General features: G+C 48.6%; 1 non-coding gene across 1 annotated transcript; it reads left to right on the top strand.

Annotated features, from left to right (window-relative positions):
- The first annotated feature begins 10,480 nt into the window (after nucleotides 1-10,480).
- Nucleotides 10,481-10,778, top strand: LOC149332712 (signal recognition particle RNA). Its single transcript, XR_016285379.1, has one exon.
- The last annotated feature ends 5,384 nt before the right edge of the window (nucleotides 10,779-16,162 follow it).

Raw genomic sequence — 16,162 nt, 5'->3', positions numbered from 1 at the left:
GAAGGTACCCGTGTGCTGTGCGACGTCAGTGCACGTTAAAGATCCCCAAGTGATCGAAATTATTCCGGAGACCTTCTTCTTCTTCTTCCTCCTCTTTGTAATGGCACATACCACGTGGGGGGATTGGCCAAGGTATAGTGGTATAAATAAGGAAATCCACTATGCCACCTCTTTCTTCCTTTCTTCTTCCGCTCCGTCCTTTATCCCTTCCCTTACGGCACGGTTCGGGTGTCCACCAAGATATCTGAGACAGTTGCTGGGTCATTTCCTTTCCTGAAAAACCAGTTTTCATTTCAGAAAAAGGGAAGGCATAATTTACAACCACTGACCAAGAACGAACTATGGGGAGCGTGTGGCAGGGTTGCGACACACATGCCCTCTGGTTTCTATTGACGCACCATATCGTACACGTATAGAGACGCCACTGCGGGCAATCGCCAGGGCACGGGAAAGGCCCCGCTTGTATAAAAGCAAGCACAGATTCATCGCCTTCGTTTGAGATCGTCAGTGGTTTCAAATGAATGAAGACTCAATAGAAGCACGTCGTACATTTCCCTTTCTGGAAGACGCCTTTGCGGGCAAACTTAAACGAGACCTCCAAGCGTGTTTTTATTGCTGAGGTTAACTCAACAGCGCAGAGGTGCCAAGCGTGCGCATCCTGTTGCCTCTGTCGTGATTAAAGGCTGAGCTGCATGCACGCGAAAACTCACGCGAACGCGAACGCGACGGCGGCACGCGTCGCGCGAAGCTCCGCGCGAAGCTTCGCGCGAACGAAATGTATGTGTCGCTTGGCTCGTCGCTCGGATCTGCCGAAATAGAAAATTTCGCCTGTTCGCCCGGAAGTGCATGCGCGATCAGCCAATAGCATGAACGCTCAGCGTACGTCACTGCCGGTCATTTCGCGTGCTTTTTTTTTTTTTTTTGAAGCGTTGCATTGCGATCGCCGCGTATTCACGCTTCCTACAAAACGACGGCCAACCAAAACTTCAGTGAGCGCCCTTATTGACGCCGTCGAGTGCGAGCAGGTCTTTTGGGACCTGCAGCACAGGTACTATGAACATCGCGGCCGTTCTGATGCGGCTTGGTGCCGAGTTGCAGAAGCCGTCGGTGCACCAGGCGCACCAGTTTCGTAAACAATTTCATTGACTGCTAACTGCTTCAGTAGGCAGACTGGACATTTACGAAGTGAATGTGCTCATTTGTATTTCATGCATGTGGTCTTAGCTGCCATCGAGCGATCGTTATCATTCGCTAGAAAATGCGCGCTGCCGCGTAGCAGATTTGCCTGACAAGGAAAGCATTGCATGCAGAACTAGAATTATACCATTTCACAGAAATACGGTACAGGCTTTATCTTGTGGCGGGTTTAACGGCGGCCGGATTAAATTCTTGCAATTTTTTTTACTGTTGTTGCATTTGCGAATACCTTTGCGGTGTGCTATGCCAGGAACACTGAGCGCTGTCGCCGTTTCGCGTTGCCGTCGGTTTCGCGCTGTCGCGTGCATGCGTCTTGCCCCTGTACGCGACAGAGCGAACCACGTTCGCCTTCGTCGCGCCGCTCGTCGCGTCGCTCTCTTTTTCGCTTACATGCGTTCCAGGCTTAAATGCGCTCAGAATTCCGCTGTCACTCATAACGGAGTGCAAAGACAGTGCCGATAGCTATCTTACGTCAGAGAGTGAAATGCGGCCTTCCTTCAACTCCAAGGATTTAAAGCGAAAGCAGCGAAACTGATAAGAAAGTTCGATACTTGAAAAAAAGAAACGAGGACAGTGATCACTGGAATGTAACAGTATCCAAAGGTTTCGCAACAAAACTGAGAGGTGGTGTTGCGTTGCGCAGAAGCTTGTCACAGCGTAGAGGCACTTAAAGGTTTCTTCTTGTACCATCTTCTCCTTTTGGATTCGTGCCATTCTCCTGGTTCACTAAGAATTAAGCCTGGCCAACTCGCCCACCAACTGATGTTGTACGGGTCAAAAGTTGTCGTCTTCTATAGTTGGGTGTCGTAATTATCTGACCAGGTGAATCCCAGTACAGTCTTTTGCACAACTTTTTTGTCAAAACTTCTATTTGTGCTTGCGAAATAAACCTTCGAAATAACAAACAGCCAACAAGCCCAAGTCTTGCTGTGCAAGCCCATGAGGCTTTATCTATTGTCGGATACAACATAAGTATGCAGTGGAGCTCCGCCCACATTCAGGACCACCGCACTGCATTCCTCCACAACAAAAAGTAGCCCGCTGTAAAAACTCTTCTTGTTACCTGCCCAAACAAGACGCTAATCACAAGAAAGAAAATTATGCGCTCTATAATTTCGATATCTGGCTTGCTTAATATAGTCAAACGTTAAGAAGCTGACTTCGTTTACTTTTGCGATTGGCTAGCGGAGTAATACAGGACGCCGCGGACAGTGTCCAAGTGTTAACTGCTATTTTTTTTAAGTTGTATCCAACTGTAACATGACTCAAAGAGATTAAGCCACTTTTGCAGAAGCTCCACCTACCGCTGCTTCTAATCTAAAGCAGCTTCACGTGAAGACAGAGGAAATATACGCAGAAAAAAATTGCATTCAATGGTGCACACGAGTGCACTGTGGTGTAGTATCGTGCGGCTCAAACAGATTAGCGATGGGAAGACTGACGAGTGCGCCTTGTCCATCTTGCCTTTCTCAAAACCAATTTTCATTTATCTTATGCGTCAGCATATACTGTTATACAGTTAAAATGCAGTACTGTTATAGCTTACACTGTGAACATGCAACGCCTGTAATCATTCTACTACGTAGTCATGTTCACCCTTAATATTATTGAGTGACACTGCATTAGGAAACTAAAAATTATGAACACATGCGCGAAGCTGGTTTCCCCAGCGCATTAAGACTCTGCTTAGCAAGTCTTAGTTAAGCTGTTTTGTAGACTGGACGCTTATTTTTGTTACAGCGAAAGCCGTTATAGCTTTGGCTTAGTCATACAGCCCTGCATTCAACCGTGGAAATCTGCAGCGTGAGCAGTAAGACCGTTAAGTAACGATTGAATTATTTTAGAGTAACTAAATAATTTATCTGAACTTACGTAATGTTACTATAGTCGTTGAAATTTTATTACATTACACGAAAGACTGCCACTTGCCAATCATGGCGAGTGGCAAAGTCGAGAGCGTAACCTCCTGTCCCCTTTTAGTGGTGAGGAGGGAGGAGGAACTAAGAAAGGGAAGGGAGGGAGGGAGGGAGGGAGAGAGGGAGGGAGGGAGAGAGAGAGAGGGAGGGAGGGAGGGAGGGAGGGAGGGAGGGAGGGAGGGAGGGAGGGAGGGAGGGAGGGAGGGAGGGAGGGAGGGAACGGGTGACCTAGTGGCTTGGGTGACCTAGAGGAATACACAATGTGAAGGTGGTTCCCCAGCAGAATGCAACTCTATGTGGCTAAACCAAACATACAACAGCTTTCGCTAATCTGCGGGATAGCCTAGCTCGACAAATTTTTGCTTACTTTCTAGTGCCATCAGCTCATTTAAACGAGTCGGCGACAGCGCAAAGCTGGTTTCCTTGTTCTCCGTTCAACAATGGCCTCCCAGATATAAAATGAGACACTGGTTTCTCATTTCTTCTTTTCGTTTTCGTGTGTCGCTGATCCTCAATAGCTTTTCTCTGACACATGACAATTACAAAGCCAGCATTCGCGAAGCTCATTATTCGCCTTCCCGACTCCTCGTTTTGTTCTGTCGTCGCTGGTTAGTGCAACAGCCCTTGGTGGTCTAATTTAAAAGGGATCCCTCAAAGCCTATGCGTCACTTCGGGACGTTCAGCTCCACAAGTTACAAACTCCACTTGTCGGGCCTCACCGCTGGGTGTGTCTGTACGTTTCATTTCCTGACCCGTGTTTTCGTAGTTTCTTTCAAGCAATTTTTTCATTTCTTTCCTCATAAATTGCCGCTCCCGGAACCCAGTTAACCAAAAAGGCTTAAAACAAGGATTAACAGCTGCGGTTAGCGCTTAGACCCGCCTATATCTTTGTGTCACCTCTATTTCTTCCCGCCCAATGCACAGTACCGACAACAAAATCAGCCTGATCCATGTCAGCGCCTTTTCTCACTCGTACATATCGATCGCTTTTTCTGCATTGATTTCCGCCACTCTCCATTAAGCACTACACGCGCACCATCGTTACAAATGTGAATTGATGGCTTTGTCGGCTACGCACTAGGTGCGGCCGCAGATATGGATTAATGGATCCGGGCAACGAGTATGGAAAGCAGTGAGCACCCTTGAGAGGGCCGCTGTCTGGGGGTGGAAACTAATGAACACGTAGTGGCAATTCCTAACCAAAGCTCGAGCAGTTACGTTACACGTCGTGGGAGGACGCTTCACGTAGCTAAAATACGAAATACACGCATATTATTAGAATATGCGTTTTTTTCAGTTATAAGCCTTGTCATTCTTATCCTTCTCTGCATTCTATAAGCACGAGGCTGGAATCAGCATGCTAGCCGCCGGGAAATAAGTCTGCTACTTTCCTTTCCTTCGCGCTGAAGCTTTTTTTTTTTTTGTTAATCAGTACGCCGAAGATAAAGAGGCACAATTTTTGGCCCCATCCATTTTGGTGTTTGTATCAAGACTTCCAGATGTAATAATAATAACAAACTTCGAGGACACTTAATCTCCGCCTTAAGGGTATGAAGCGAAAGCGCTAATAGATTTTTTTAATTTTAATTTAAAATGTTGCAAAAAGCAGGGGTAAACATATCCGGAGGAAACTTAGAATCTCTCAGGAACATTCCGGCTCTGAAGTAGTTATTTAAATAGGTCTTGCACATGGTCAGAGGTATCCCAAAACCTCTGACCTCTACGTTTTATGGGTGAGGTTTCTTGGATTGGTGGCGGCGCTGGAGGGGGGGGGGGGGGGGGGGAAATAAGGAGATGCACAGAACTATAACTGTCTCCTATAATGACTGGGACCACCGCGACGGGGCTGTACTGGGGAAGGGAAAAAAGAATATGGAAAAACATGCGGGTGGGACTGGAAAAAGGGACCGGGGAATGGCAAATGAGCGTAAGATGGAGCTGTAATTGAGGTCCAAAGGCAGAGACGGACGCGGACAAAAGCGCGCGTTTAAGAGGAGAGCACGGTGGACAGCGGGACCCGGCGAAAGCAGCGGCCGGGGCAAGAGCAGCGAGGCGCAGAACGGGGTGAAGCGGTGGCGGCAGAAGCGGAGGAGTCCGGGGCGGCATCCCCGTGGACACGACAACGCAGACTACCGCCCTTAGATAGCGAAGTGCATTTCCTACCCGCCCCGTGTACGCCGACGACTGCGGCCAACCCTTACAAAAAAGTTTTAGACAGTCTATAGACGTCCGTCTATAAAGTCTATACACTGTCTATAGACAAAAGACTATGGGCAATACAAATGCCATAGACAGTCTATAGACAATCTATAGGTTTATGGCCATACAGTTTTAGTAGACTTTTGTCTATAGACAGTATATAGACTATGAATAGACAAAAAGCAATATTTATAAGAAGTCAATAGAGTCAGGAAGAAGTCTGTAGACTGTCTATAGACCACTTTTATAAAGGAACCCCGGGACACGCACACCAGCCCGAGAACCACCGCACGAAGCGCCGGAACGGGCGCCGTCCCAGCGAAAAAGCGTCGAGGGCTAAAAAAGAAGTGGCAGGTTCAAATATAGAGCCGCCAGAGAGATAAGCAGGTTACAGGAGCGCGCGGTGAAATTAGCGAGCATACAAGGCGCGCGAGTAAGGCAGTCATGCAGGTACCCCATCGCATTTAGAATACCGCACGTGCGAATGGCGGGCAAATGAATTGCGCGCGGTGTGATTAGGCCGCCAGAGAGGCGAGCTGAGAAGGAGAATGGCGCGAAGTAGCTGAAGGGCGCGAAAGCGCGCAAGAAGCGGAAACCGCCAGCCCAAGAGCTACCCGGAGAATTCGCCGGAACGCGCGCCGCCAGCATGAAAAGAGCCGACGAGGGCAAAGAAGTCCCGGGAAGGCATGGGGATGGAAGCGGGCCAGAGTGACGCGCAGAGAAGAAAGCGGGAAAAAGACGGCGTGCGAGGGATGCCATTAGGGCAAAAGAGAGTAGCAGGCACACGAGGTATAGCCTTTGTCAAAAGTTTGGAGCCAAGGGGGTTTGCTTCTGAAGCACACTGTCTGGTTAGTAATGCATCTCCAGCGCTCCAAATTTCCTGAAGGTAAGAAGATTTCTGGTCCTGCTTCGTGCAATGAGTAGGACTACCACGAATGTTACAGGAGTCCTACTGCCAGGCTTAGAAGCAAGCCCCCTGGGCTCTAAACTTTTGACAAAGACTGTACGTGCAAGAGAGATCACCGTTCGTCCAGAGTCCAGAGCGAGTCGTCTGAGCAGCAGACACATGCGAACAAAGCACTGTGGTTATCCGTTCGAGGGTGGTGGAGAAAGTCTGCTGGGTAAAACCACTGCTATGGAGGGGCGCAGGAAGGTTGCTGCTGAGAGACCGCCGAGAAGGAGGTGCAGCAAGGTTTATCCATGGATGACAGCTGAGTAATACAGGGTGGCGGGCTGATGTTGGGCGCGCATCGTAGAAATTAGGGTCTTGTCGTCTCCCGTGAGCGGAAACAAAGGGCCTGTGTGAGAGACGCCGACCGCCGACGTGTGTACCCGTCGCCGGCGCGAACGAGACTTGTATCGACGCTTTATCGTTTCTTTCAACCTAGCACACCGCCCCAGCCCATCCTTTCGCCCCGAATTTCCTTTTTTTCTTACTTTTTTTTCTCTTTGTTCAATTCATGTTTCTACTTTTACTTTACGCTCTGCACCCCTTGCTATGATTTCTCAGGAACCCTTGGCTTCACCCTCCTACCCCTCTTTCCTTTCGCGTTTCCTCAGAACCATCTCCTTTTTCTGAAATTACAAGTATCATCACGTTAACTTAGTCAAACCAAACTCAATCAGCACCGCTGTGTCATCAGTCTTACACGAGAGTGTAATCTGCGTAATTTTTTTTAAACTCTCCTTCACCCCGGGTCGCTTCACAAGTATTTTCTATGCTTAAAAAAAACAATAAAAAAAATTGCCGACGATTACGTTACTTCCTAATGCGAAATTGGCACCCAGCACATCAGCTGTTTCAGCTTTTCGATAGATTGAGGCAAAGAATTAGAGCACGGCATATGTGTTCAATTACAGACAGCTCGTTGTTTTTCACACATATTCCTTCCTCAAGAAACACTCCGCTAACAGTTCTTGATTGTCATGAAGGAAGCTTCGTGGTCGGAGAAATGGCTATGTGCTCGACTTGCTGCACCAATGTCTGGTTCTCAAAGAAGAGGTATATGCAAGTATTCCTCGAGGTTGTCACAGCTTGGGAGGCGTTGCGAGCGAAAGGAAAGGGATGTTCTCCTGCATGAGTGGTAAGGAATTCCTGTTTGTCTTTACATCTACATTGAAGTCCACACCCACCCTGCCACCCTGGCAGGTGGCAGTTAATGGTTTATCGCGAGAGTTCGCTCATCGTTGTCAGCGCTAACGCATACGGCTAGCCCACATCTCTCTTCCATCACCCCACGTACCTATAAGCGCCATTCAGGCGTCCACTGACCCGGGGAGCGAGTTATGCGCACTTCCTTTCCTTAAAATGGCACAACGTTGTCAATGCTAACGCACGCAGCGCACATCAGTCACTACCGTCACATAGCTTAAAGCCCGATTCAGGCGCCCACTGTTCCAAGAGGGCAGTTATGTGCCTTGCTTCTTTTTCAGGTGTCCACGGAGATCTGTGAGGCAGATAGTGCGCCATTTCCTTACCTCAAAAACCAATTTACCCATTTTGTCCTCTCCTTTCCAAGCTCCCACTCCATTGGTTTCGCAGCTTAAATTGCAGCTAAGGTGTCCTCTGTTGGTTACAACGGACAGTGGCAACAGACAACGGCGACGGCGACGCCGCGAAACGGGCGCCAAAGAGCTGCGCTCTAAAACACTTGCACCGGGTCACATCAGTCAAATAGGTTAATATGATCGCACATTCGAAAGTTAAAAGGTTCTAACTAACAAAAATCATGGCGACATCGAGATTCAGTCCCACAAATTTCAGCAAGCACAGGTCAGCCTTTTCAGGGTATGCTGCAGGGTATACCGTCTGTATAGCAGCTTTCTGGGCAAGTTTATTATAGCTTTGGGATGCATTTCCTTTATGGCATTTCTATATATTTTGTTAATCGATACTAAATGCGCTGTGCGTTATTGACTGCATTTATCTTTTTTTGTGGGGCTTCTATACGCGCAGAATAAAACTTCAATCCTGGCAGGACCTTTACTCCATTCCATGATCCGGAGACCACTCAAACCATCCTCCTGTCCGGAAAGGAAAGGCAACATTGCTTAGGCAGCATTTTAAAACGCATGCCCAGCTAGCACTGCAATTTTATCTTTTTCTCTTCATGTCTGGCTCGCTCAGGACCTGACTGGTTGTTTGTATGCCTCGTTTCTTCAGTGTTTGTCAATGTTTTGGGGCGACATGCAATCCATGTGCAGCCTAGGAGACCTCAGTTCCGAAAGAGAGCAGCACGAGGACAGTTTCTGAGCTCGCCGAGACGCTCCGAAACATATTCGCCCATTTGCTGTTTTTCAGAGCGCAGCTCTTTGGCGCCCGTTTCTGCCTTTCGCGGCGTCGCCGTCACCGTCGCCGTTGTCCGTTGTAACCAGCAGTGGACACCTTAATCGCGCTTTAAGCTGCGAAATAAATAAAGCGGGCGCTTGGAAAGCAAAGGAAAGGCGCATAACTGCCCTCTTAAAACAGTGGACACCTACACACAACACTCGCGCAGATTACAAACACACACTCTCCCCTCGCCCCTTACCCTAGCCCACTATCATCCCTCCTTCCCTACTCCGGCATGCGCCCTATGCCCAGAACCCTTCGCTTCTTCCCTCCACATCCTTTTCCTCTGCCCGGCGGACCCTCCCACGCGGGACCTAGAGAACCTCAAGACCTCGGAGGACTGGGAGACCCTGCTGCCCTCGGAGGACCCGGCCGTGCAGACCATCGCCACCGGCCGGGCTGCCAGTGTTATGAACCTTAGGAACATAAACACTTGAGTGCAGTGGGGTCGTGCGGGGACCCTGGGGTGTGCCCCGAATTCCTGTTACAATAAAGTTTTTTGCTCTCTCTCTCCCTTATTCGGAATAGGCTTCCAAGGACAGAGAGACAGCCCGAGAAGGGAGTGCGCGGGCGGCCCGATCGGCCTGTTCGTTTCCGTGGAGGCCCTGGTGACTGGAGGCCCAAATCAGGTTACGCGGAGTTAAGAGCTCAGTCTCTCGTTGGGGCCGATCCGGGAGGCCAAGGAGACCCACGTGGTTGGCCTCTTCATACACCACCAACGCAAGCCCGACATCACACTAGCCTAACTTCCTATGGTGGGACATTAGGTGGGATGTATGATCCACTGGGTCTCCAACAAGCTGGCGGATTACGAAGCACCAGATGCACTGTAGCCTGCCCATGCTTTAGTAAGGAGTAAAATCCTCTATACGACCCGCTGCTTGCACCTGTGCAAACACGATGATGACCAACTGGAGGTGCCATAGGGGAGGGCTCCGGAATAATTTCTACCGCCTGGGGATCTTTAACGTGCACTGACATCGCAAAGCACACGGGCGCCTTTTGCGTTCCGTCTCCATCGAAACGCGGCCGCCGCGGTCGGAATCGCGCCCGGATATTCCGGATCAGTAGCCGAGCGCCATAACCACTGAGCCACCGCGGCGGCTCTTTCTTCCTTTCTTCTCTGAATCCCTCCTTTCTCCCCTACCTTAGAGCGTGGTTCAGGTGTCCACTTATATGTAATACAGATACTGCGCCATTTTCCTTTCACCAAAAACCAACCAACGACCAACTGGAGGTCATTCAACGGAAAGTTATCAAGTGGGCTCTTGACCTCCCGGTCGTTACGTCCAAACAGAGACTTCTGGCCCTGGGCAGGTGAACAGCTTCCGGTAGCTTATAGAAGCCCATTTAGTCAACCAACACACGGGTTTTGACATCACGCCCGGTCACCACCCCTTGGACCGGCTACACATCAAACACTACTACCACATTGAGGAAAGAATGTGCCAGAACCCTGGAGACGCGCCCTCCGGGTCCGACGTCTTCCCCACAACATGTCCAGAGGGGAAAAAGAAGGGGTGGAAAGATGTAGTTTGAGTGCAAATTGAACACGAGACGTGCATGACAAATTTTTTAGCGGATCTCGGAGTCCATAAGGTAACTTTGTAAGACTTTGCGTGATGCTCCCCAGATGGAGCGAACGTACTACTCCTTAATTGTGCTTGATTTGCATACCAAACGTGTTGTCGTATTCACAAAATCGGGAACACAGGGTCACCACTCTGAAAAATGGTCCTAATACTGCAGTATGTCGAATCTTCGCATTAGGAACTTGTGTGGCGACAATAATATGCCATTGGTAAATATAAAACCCCGCAATTTGAAGGCCACCATCGCCGGGGGTTGTGGCGGGCCCCTGTAATCCAGCTGCTTGGAGGCCGGCGCTAGAGAACGGGTTGAGGCTGGGAGCCCTTCCCCATGTTGGCCCATGTTGATCGGGTGTCCGCGCTAAGCTGGGCGCCGATATGGCGACCCCGGGGGAACCCGGGGTGGCCAGGTCGCCTAAGGAGGAGTAAACCGGCCCAGGGCGGAAACGCAGCAGGCAAAAACTCCCGCGCTGAGCAGTAGTGGGATAGCACCTGTGAATGGGCGGCATGGGGTAGCCCGGTCAATAGACTCGGACCTAGCGCCTTTTTTTATCTTTGCGTGCAGGTTTAATGAAACGGTCCGCGTACTCTATTTTGTACTTTATTTTCCTTCAGCTGTCTGCAAGTTCCCCGTTTCATGAAGGGCAGTGGGTCGTAATCTCATGAATGCGACTTTTTTTTTTCGTCTCCTTCATTGCCTTTTTTATAATTATCCTGCCTCTCATGCTCCATCGCCTGGCTGACGACTTTTTGTACCCTTTCAGTTTATCGTTGTAGCCCTTTATTTTTTTTTTCCTTTCGCAAATTAGACCTCCACAGAGGGCGCCCATAATAAACACATACAGGAGCATAAAGCTTGGTATTGCTAGACAAAGGCAATAAAATAAATGAGCCACGGGAGCGGGATTTAAATTTTATTTCTTGAAACTCAACTCAGCAGTAGCGGTTTGCGCTGACAGTAGACGCTTCCCGTGTTCGTCAGTTTCAGACTGCAGTGCAAAGTTGCACCACAATGAAACAAAGTAATTTACGGGCTCGATTCACTTCTCCTGCCGGTAGTACGCACAGATGCAGATGCACATATGTAATATATGCCCGTAAACACATGTAAATACAAGCCACTTACTGCCTAGGGCTTCATGGTTGAGCTTCCCTGGTTGCACACGAGAGCCGCACATCTGCTGACCTTCGTGAGCAGCGTCCCTTAATCTCGCGTTGCGCTCTACGTGTGGCATGGGGAGAACGCATCAGAACCTGCATTCGCCAGGGACGACTTTGTCGAAACGGAACGCAAGCGGAGTACAGCTGGCGTTGCAGTGGAAGCTGCCACTCGTCGTGCGTTTAAGGAGCTGGCTTTGCTTGGCTTGGGTTCTCGCTTGCGAAGCCAGGAACGTAGGCCTCGGTTATAGGTGGGGCAACAGCAGCAACAGACGTTTAACTGCAATCATGTAGTAAGCCTCACGTTGCCTCCGCCCTCTTTCTGGGTGAGCAGCGCAAGATGATCAGCCGCAGCAGTGGCTGTGTGACTAGGGTAAACTGCAGCACCTATATTATAGACGTCGCTACATTAAACACCCACAATGGCCACCGTACAGCGCACTATTTAAGGTAGCCGCCGCAACAAGCACAACCGTCACCGATCTCATCTTCGTTTGCAGTACCGCAGCTTCGACAGCAAAGCCCACAATCATACTGCGAGAGCATTGCTAGGAAGTCGCTGTCAACAGGCGCCCTCAGCACAAACCCCGACAGGGACCTCGCTCAAGGTAGAGATGTTATATCGCGTTCCTGTCTTCTGCTGCCCTGCGCGCTGTTTCGCCAGCTGGCTTGGCATGCCGCTTTTACGAGGGTCGTATTGTCGGCCAGGAGCGAACTCAACAACCACATGGCGTAGTCTGTCCCCACTGGCACGTCTTCAGTGCTCGCATATCTTCTCTTTCTCTTGAGAGCTTATAAATACGCAAGCGCAAGCTTAATATATCACCGTCGTTACATGATCCAAGTCTCTTTAGTGAAGGTGTGTCCTCACTAACGGCACCCTGTGACGCCTGTTGCGCGCAGCAAATATATGACCAGGAACTCGTCCACTGCCGGAAGACTGCCCTAAGGAGCAAACAATACAGCGGAGGACAACGAACGAAGATGATTTTAGCCACTGTGACGATATCGATTAGCGTCCGGTCTATCACCCCTATGGCGAATGTCCTCGCCCTCGCTCATGCTTAGGCAGCTCTACCCTCCCGGCTACTACCGGTGAACCCCAATCGGTCATCCCCTTCCGGAAATTAGTGTCAACGTGCCAGACCCCTTCCATCTCAAGAGAATTCTTAAGGCACCAGTGCAGACAGATCGGATCGTGAGCTTGGTTTGGTTCCTTTTTTTGCATGCGGTCCACTCCTATCTTGATCGCAGTTGGGCCGATAATATTTATTCTACTTTACAGTTTCGCCCCATTTTCGTATAATGTCGCAATTTCTAAGGAAATCTCTCCACTTCACTCTATCATTAACGCATTGCCTCTTGAGCTACTTCGCCTTTGGATCCTGATTCCTGTTGTCTTGCCATCTCTATTGCCGTCCTCCAGATCTCTTCCCACACACTTCAAACTTCATCACCTTCCTTCCAATGTACTCGTCATCCATGTTCTTTACATTACCACGTACACCAGCACAGCCTTACTTTTCTTGTTTGTTTTTTTTTGCCGCCGCGGTGGCTCAGTGGTTATGGTGCTCGGCTGCTGACCCGAAAGACGCGGGTTCGATCCCGGCTGCGGCGGTTGAATTTCGATGGAGGAGAAATTCTAGAGGCCCGTGTACTGTGCGATGTCAGCGCACGTTAAAGAACCCCAGGTGGTCGAAATTTCCGGAGCCCTCCACTACGGCGTCTCTCATAGCCTTAGTCGCTTTGGGACGTTAAACCCCATAAACCAAACCAAACCAAACCACTTTTCTTGTTTTTCTTTCAACATAGAGCTATTGCATTAAGCGTCCCTCTTATGTAGCCCTATGAATAAATATGAACTAAGTAAGAATACCGAATATATGGGTAAATACAAAAATTCATATTAACAGGAAAAGCGTCATACTAAGTGGGTTTGTTTGCTTGATACGTCGCAAGGATGTGTACATTTTATTCTTGTTTTTCAAGCACAAAAATCGCCGACATCAGGCCTTGAGTGGACAACTCCTAATATTAGCTGTTCTTTCAAGAATATTAATGAGCACAACGTTTATTCTCTCCATCTACTTTCGAGGCTTCATTATCAAAGGAATTCTTGTTTAACTTCTCTCTGTTTAACGTTGGGTGCCTCGTCTGAACGACTTTACTCATCGAGTAGAGCTTCCCTTGGGAATATTTACTTCCGGGTCGAATACCCGCCCACGTGTTCTAGTTTCTTCTGTGCCATCGAGTTCAAGTTACTTGACCGTAAGCAACCCCAAGTCGGCCGAGCTTCTGTTTTCCGACTTCAAAATAAGCATTTAATGCATTTCCATGCAAGCTAATATTTACAGTTCAAAAAAGTCTAGACGGGATAGTGTTTTCCTGCTTTCCGGGTTGCCTTTTCCCTTTCTTCATTAAATGCGTCTTAATTTCTCTTGGGGCAGAAATGTCCCATACTTCACTTCCAACACATTAAATTAGAACTCATTACTTATTATTCCTCCTACGCTCATAAGTCTTTAAGGAAAGCCACAAGCACTCATGCCTTGGGAACCGCAACGAGATACTAATGGCCACTTCGAGCCAAGCAAAGACTCTCCTTGAAACCACTGCTCCAAAAATGCTTCCATCGTTAATCATCTAATATTAAGGCTCTACTTTTTTAGATAGATTTATTCTTCTTGTTCTCTGAATAAAACGCAAAGTTCGCCCAAATGAAACAAGTAAGCGCACTATGATTAACCACTCAAAGTCCCAGCTCAATTTTTCGCGGACCATTTGCTCTTGCTGATGGCAAACATTAAACCGCAGTAATTGCTCGTTTTCTTTCCTTTGTCCTTTTCGCTTCTGTTTAACGGATGGAAGTCTCGCAGTCTTTAAACAAGAGACTACGGTTACGAAAACCACCGCGCCATGCACAGTTTCCTCATCCACTGAACACAAGTAACCCGAAGGCAAAGCAATGAGCGGCGGATATGAAGTCTCTGGACAATCCACCTGAGCAGCGACGCGGCCTTGGAAAAACAAGAACAATTTCATGTCCAAAATTTACAGCGCATCATTCTAAGTATATTTGCGAAACATACTTCAGCCCTTTATACAAATGTTGATGCTTATCTGAAGCCATTATGTTGTGCGGGTCACTGAGCTCTAACGAGAATCTAGCTTTAAAACAATAGCAGATTGTTTATCGATTTTAATCAACAAGACGGCTATCATGCAGGCACTCATGCTCTGTCCTTAAACAAGTAATAATAAATTACGGACACGCCTTTGCATTAAGGTTAATATTAAACATAAGCAGAAACCAACGGCCATATTTTGGAAGGACCTAGAAAATCGGCAGACACTTTACTATTTCTTTTATATATTTATCACCAGCGATAAGCAGCGCCTTTGATAACATTACCGCCAAACGACACTGCATGATACTTATCAGCATTAACATTTACTAGCTGACAACCACTAGCGTAGGTCAGTAAATAACGCTTGTAAACACGACCTCAGGTAAGCGATCATCCTTCTGCTCTCCCCAACGATTTTGGTCGTACAATTGAATTTAACTTAAACTCTTTATTTATGCCCTTCCATAGTTTATTAGTGCGGCAGCATTAAAAGCCCCATCGGAGGGAACAAAGTTGACTTAGGTCATAAAATTCGCCCATTGGCTGGAGTGAAATGACGTCACCGGACCGGATAATTTCCATTGGCTGGATGGAAGTGACGACACCAGAGCGGGTTATCGCCGCTGCTAATCGCTGCAGTCAGCAAACCGACAGCCATGTCTCTGGCCAATCACCGTTCCTACTGATCTCCGTGCGGGACTTGATGCCCTACAGGCTGAAATTCGAGTGACAGGATAGCACTGCACACGATGCCGCTGTTGTTCATACGCCAATACCCATACCACTCGCCCGTTATTCTGGATTCCGTACAAGCTAACCAGTAGCGGTAGAAAATTATCGGCCTGCAGACACGTGCCATTTCAGCTCCTTTCCTCCTTTCAACGAAAAAATGGCGTGATCAAGCGTGCATTACTTGGGCAGTCTGTTTTCTTGGCCTCTCTTGATCCCATCCTGACCCCATTCCTAATAGCTACGCGGAATAGCACACTGACTTAGCAAGGGCCAACGGCTACACATGTTGGAAGACGTTGGAAGCCAGTGTGTTCGTGAGTGGTTTACTTGATGCATCCCGTGTACATTCTCAGGTTATTTCAAAGTGAAATATCAAACGAGTCCAAATGTATATCATGGGAAGTAGCGGGGCCAGTTGGTTCATTTTTCAACTTAAAACAGTGCTCAGGGACAGGACACAGTCGATGTAAACAAATGTATACACTTGTGTACTTCTGTGAGCAGCGCTGGCTCAGTGGTTAGAGCGCTCGGCTACTGAGCCGGAGTATGCGGGTTCGAACCCGATCGCGGCGGCCGCGTTTCGATGGAGGCGAAACGCAAGAGGCGCCCGTGTGCTGTGCGATGTCGGTGCACGTTAAAGGTCCCCAGGTGGTCGAAATTACTCCGGAGACCTCCACTACGGCACCTCTTTCTCTCTTTGTTCTTTGACTCCTACCTCCCTCGCTTCCCTTACGGCGCGGTTCAGGTGTCCACCGAGATATGTGAGCCAGATACTGCGCCATTTCCTTTCTTCAGAAACCAGTTTTCATTTTTAACAAAAGATTAGTCATAATTTATAAGCACAGAGCAGGAACGAACTATGGCGAAGGTGTGGCAGGGGTGCGACATACAGCTCCTCTGGTCTGTGCTGTC

The sequence above is a fragment of the Amblyomma mixtum genome, chromosome 8 (genome assembly GCF_055824585.1).
Source record: "Amblyomma mixtum isolate Tamu chromosome 8, ASM5582458v1, whole genome shotgun sequence".
Lineage (NCBI taxonomy): Eukaryota > Metazoa > Arthropoda > Arachnida > Ixodida > Ixodidae > Amblyomma > Amblyomma mixtum.
This window is presented reverse-complemented; position numbering and strand designations above follow the sequence as displayed.